Source organism: Papaver somniferum, chromosome 5 (assembly GCF_003573695.1).
Source record: "Papaver somniferum cultivar HN1 chromosome 5, ASM357369v1, whole genome shotgun sequence".
NCBI lineage: Eukaryota > Viridiplantae > Streptophyta > Magnoliopsida > Ranunculales > Papaveraceae > Papaver > Papaver somniferum.
This window is the reverse complement of record NC_039362.1, coordinates 204,583,351-204,589,350: the sequence shown is the minus strand read 5'-3', so window position 1 is coordinate 204,589,350 and position 6,000 is coordinate 204,583,351.

The window sequence follows — 6,000 nt, the reverse complement described above, 5'->3', positions numbered from 1 at the left end:
AACGTCATTAACAACAGCTTTGTAGTGATGATCTATTAGAAGATGTTGGAATTGAACATTTCATTCTTGATGAGAGAGAAATTGGTCTTGTACTAAGATGGATGGGTCATATTCATTAAGATTCAGGTGACACTTCAAAAGATTCCATGGACCTTTCTTTGGTTTTGTATCTTTTCCGTATATCTTTAGCAGCCTTACATCTTCAGTTCCGAATGAGTCATCTGGAAAAAAAAGCTTACCGATTAAGGTGTTACTCCAATTTTCTTGAGCTTCAGTTAGGATAGCCTGTTTTGAAATAAGAGCTCTTCTCATTAATCAGGCACAAATATCACGAATGTTTGTCTTCTGCATTTGATTATTGATGACAGAGATCTGGGTATTAGGGGTTTCGTCCATTTCCACAAAGTTTCTCTCTTGGAGAATAAAAGACTCAGGATTGTTGTTAGGGTGAATAGAGTTATTTGTATTTAAGGAGTGAAAGTGGGTGATAATATCATAGTAAATGACGAATCAGAGATCTTTTGTATCAATGGAAATAGATAATCTAGACTGAGATATTTTCATGAGAAAATAAACTGCTTTGAATTTGAAAAAGGTCAACTACGAATAATCCGGCTGCCAGCTTTCATAATTGAGAAAAATCAGCTTTGTGAAAGGAGAGAAGATTGAATAGTGAGAATTCAAATTTCTATGTTGACTGTGAAGGATCGGTTCTACTGATTGCAAGTAACCAAATCATATACATGATTAAACTGAGAAGAATACTGGAACATACTATTGAAGACCATAAAAAATCTGATGTCCTGCAATACTGCTGAAGAAGAAGATGACGATACTCTATTTGATTGTAACAATATAGTTAGCAGAAGGAGAAAGTTGGGTACAAAGGTCCAATACCGAATGCCCTTCATGATAAAAAGAGAATTCTCCACAAAAATAAATTAACAATCCATAAGAAGAAAACAAGATAAAAAAAAGAAGAGAATCAACAGTTTAAAACTTAAGAAGAAAAAAAAAACTTAGACAAAAAACTTAAAAACAAAAAGATGAATGTATCATAAAGGTCAAATAAAACGAAATAAGACTAAATTATGAAGATGAAGATCAGGCCGGTTCCTATGAGGGGTAGCTAACCCACCCACTTTCCATGCCAGCTGGCTTGGCAAACTGCCGCGCCACTATGGGAAAAAAGATAAGCGATCGAGTCACCACCTAGCTGTCGAGACTGCACCGCTAGCAGTCTCCGAGCGATCGCCCGGTCTAGTTTACAACGCTAGCGGTTTAATCTCGACCGTCCATGGTCGGTGCCCTACCACCTATAAATACCCCTATTCCCTTCAGTTTTCATTCACAAAAAAATTTCTTTCTTCCCTTCTCTAGAGAGCAGACCAGAGCGATTTTTAAAAAATGAGTAGTTCCAAAACAAATAGACAAAGGAAAAGAAACAGGAAAGAAAAAGGAAAATCTGTTGCAGATAGTGATATTGTATGGGTTCATGATAAAGAGCACGAGTTCGCTAATGTTAGGCAACTAGTTGGATCTGGCGTAACATCTACGCATTTATGTAACCATCCCGAGCGAGTTTTGTTACCTAAATTAAGAGGTGGGTGGTCTGAGCTAACTGAAGTGTTTGGGTTAATCCCCGACGCTGTTCAAAAATCCTTGAGAAGATATCCTTGGCAGAGTTTATATTTCATGAAAGGCAAAAACCACAGGACTCAAATTGTGCGAGTTATTTGTGAATGTTGGTGGAACACTGCAATACGTCCTTTTTCAAGGATTTCGAGTGTGTTAAGTTCTATTTTTTCCATTTAATAGTTTAATTTTGGTTCAGAAACAAATTTTAATTTTTAGAGATTCAATTTTTTAGTTTGATACAAATTTTACTTCCACACACAAACTTTAATTTTATGAGCATGTTGTTTTTAGGGTTCACACCGTTAGATTTGTATATGTTGACTGGAATAAAAAGTGAGGGTGAAATAGTACAATTTAACCAATTAAAGTGGATATCAGAAGGAAGATGGAAACAATTACTCCTCTTGTACGCAAATGATACTGAAGGAATACAGACAGTTACACTCATATGGATTAAGAGTGTCTGGGTTGAAGGATTTTTTGAGCCGTTATAATGCCAAGGGGATAAACAGAACTGAAGATTATCTCGAGCTTGAACGTATTTTTGTATTATGGATGTTAGACCAAGTTTTTTCCCCCAATGCTAGCAAATTGTCATTAATTGGTTTTCTAGAATCTTTAGAAGATTTAAGTAAAGCGCCAAATTATGATTGGGGTTCTACAATTTTAGCTGAGCTATACATATGTCTCGGTGATTGCTCAACTAAGAAGACAGACAGCTTAAATGCATTTTGGGTCGTATTGGAGGTAAGAACTATTTATTAGATTTATTATCGAGTTGTGAAACTAGTGGTGAATGTACTAACACATCAATTTTGGTCAATGTTATTTTTCAGTATTGGTGGTATACTTACTTTACGGTCGGCGAACCTGATCTTCACGATAAACGATTAATTTTTCTAGTCGTGTACAAGTACAAAGATGATAATTGGATTGTCCAGATTAATGATGATCAAGATGTTGTTGTTGTGAAAAGGATGCAACAAGTGTGCAGAACTAGTATCAACATTACGCCAGTGCCGAATACAATAATTAATGAGTTCCATGAACGAGTGGCACAATCCATGCTTCAGTTAAGCCTTAAGCGACTTGTGTTTTACAGTCCAGTTAGTGGTCAGAGTATTTGGTACTACGGAGAAAGACATTTGTTTCAGCTACAAGGAAGAAAGGTAAAAGCAATCAACCCGTTTCCAACTTCAATTATTTCACATGATGATTGGATAAAATTGATAAATAATGGACAACCTTGGGAAGAAGCTGATGATTTGATCCAAGAACCAGAAAATGACTATGATTACTACAGTTGGTTCCAAAAGGTATGCAAGATAAATATTGTTGTTCATCCATAAAATTTAGGTAGTGTTGAGTTTCCAGCAATTGGAATTTTTCCACTTACAGATCTTCCATCCCAACCCCCACTACCGACGGGCGAAGCATGTACATACCCTAGCAGTCAAGTGGGGTCGTCACATATGCCTCCATTATCTTGGGAAGTCATACTTTATTACCAAGTGGAAATATTGTTACAGTTTCACTTACTAGTGAAGGTATGCAGCAGAGCTATCCATACGATGGTGTGGTGCCAACAAAAGAAGAGTATCAGAACGAGTTGAACAACTTTGCGCTTTTTACCAATCAATTACGTAATTTTCACTTGATTCAGATGCAAGCTTTGAGGGAGAGTATGAGTTATGAATTGCCTGAGACTCCGTTAGGGTCAAGTTCTCAAATGCCCGGGGAGAGCAATACAAGAAATCGTGCAAGTGGAAGTCGTGGAAGTCGTCATCACACTCCGATGGAAGAGACTATGGTGGAAGAGACTCAACTACCACCAACAGCAGCAAACATGGAGACGGATTTCCAGCCTCCTCTTGGTTTCATTCCCCAAGGTCCTGTACTTACTCCTAGTGGTGGACACGTCAATTTGGATGCATTTAGGAAATCCGTAACTTACACCCCCAACAAGTTCATCATTTCACCGATTTCAAGCACCTCTAATGGCTCCGATACCATTTGAAGGTTATGAATCACCCGATGCTACTCAACCACCATATCAGAGTCCAAATAATGAGTTTTCATAAGATCAAACAGGCTTAGGGGATTATGTATTTGGTGGTAATCATTAGTTTGAGAGTTTTGTTAATCGTTAACATGAATCGTGGTTTGTTTAACTCGTTAATTTAATTGCACTTTTTTTTGATAAATAATAATCTTCATTTGAATTTTTCTACATAAGTTAAAATTGAGAACTTAGAATTGATAAGCTAGATTAAATTGGGGCAACACTTTTAAGATTTCATAACAACTTGCATATCAGAACTTCTCTCTGTTGTCACGGAGCCACTTTGCACGACATCTTTGATCAATCTCCAGCAGGGTTTCACCACTTCTCATGTTTCGAGCCTCTTCCCTTATTATACCAATATGCTTCTTAACATTCTTGGAAATTATGGAGAACCGAGCACTCAACACCATCGAATTGCGATTGTTGAGGTTCGTTGTTGCTTCTTCAAGTTTCATTAAAACGCGTCCTCAAAACGGAATAAGTCGTGATGCGCCATTAACCATTGGATGATTAGTGAAGAAAACATAATTCTTGCAGATGCATTAATCTTCTAACGTGCTAAAATTGCGCTGTTGTGCAACTCTCCAACTATTTGCTCTTCTTAATTCATTTTGCACACTAGCTCGAAGTGCAACTTTTTGATTTTCGGCCGCATGTTGCTCTTCTATTAATTGAGATGTAGCGCCCCCAAAGCTAGCAGCTGACTAATCCAAGAGATTAGCTAAATAAAGAGGCACTAAGGATCTAAAACATTTACTTAAACATTCAATTAAGAAATCTGCTACAAAACTTAACCTAGAAACTAGCCCCTCTCTGAAATATATATGTATACAAGAACTCCTCTCAAATGATACATATATAATAGTCATTTGGTTTACAAATACAATATGCAATATAATAAACATAGTAAAAATTAACCAACTAACGAAATCAACCTTTTAAGCTTTCGCTGCGCAACTCTGATCTGTCTCTGAAACTGAAAGTGGAAATGGGTGAGCACATCATACCTAAAAAGGGTGCCCAGTAGGAAAATAACATTTAACTTTCAAAAAATTCAACCCTTGAAGCTTTCGCTGTGCAACTCTGATCTGACTCTGAAACTGAAAGTGGGAATGGGTGAGCACATCATCCCTAAAAGGGGTGCCTAGTAGGAAAATAACATCTAACTTTCAAGTAATCATTGGAATGATTTGGAAAACAATTCATGTTTTCCGAAAACACTAAAAGACAACCAATTCACAGAAATAAATAACCATGGTATATGGAACTAACTCTTTCGACAAAACAATGAATTATTGGATGTCGATCAATTCCTTACACATCCAATTGTATACATTGACAATGAAATATATTGGATGTTGATCACTTCCTTACACATCCAATATTATACATTGATGTTGATCAATTCCTTACACACCAAAATGAAGGAGCGTATTCTATATACTTTCGGAATTTAAATAAAACAATGCAAGGAATACACAATCCGATAATGCATGAATTTGTTAAACATAAACTTTTGTAAACTAAAACAGCAATAATCACAAAAGAGTTAAATATAAATTCCCACCTCTTTTGATGAAAAGCCACGCCTACCTCGAGATCCACGATCCACTGGTTCATCCTTTGAATCGATCGTTGTTAATAACTAACTGTTAATCACACAAGAACTCTAAGAATCTAGCCACAGTGGCTCATACAAGAATCATACAAGTCTAACTAATGGTTTTAAGTCCATTTATGGTTCTGCACCTATTATTATTTATCTTTAGTATATCTAACGTTTACTAATTCAATTAGGTTGGTTCTATAGTCCATTAGCTAAGTCATAAGAATATCTACAACTTTGTAGAAGGAACCAAAGGTCAATTCGGACCATAAGGGTTCGATTCATGTTCAATAGTAAATCTGGTTCTAAACCCAAGCCCAACAAACCGGCCCGTTAAACTAAGGTCCAGCCTATATGAGTCTACTAATGGTCACTAACAGTCAACACGTCAACTGGCGGTCCACGTCTAAAGTCAAGGTCAGAGTCCAGGGTCTGGTCAATTCAAAGTCTAACTATTCTGGTCAAATAAGTCAAAATTGGGTTAATAGAAGACCCGTTGGTTTAATAGAAGACCCGTTGGTTTCAGAGGATGATAGAAATGGTAAAAGTAATATTAAGCGAGGAGACGCTCCAACGTGTTTCATGACCGCAGAGGTACATCAAGGTGTAGACCAGGAACAACGTGCAGATGTCAGTTTATCTCCTTTTTTTACCATTGGCAAGAATCCTTTCTGTTACAAAAGAGTTCCAG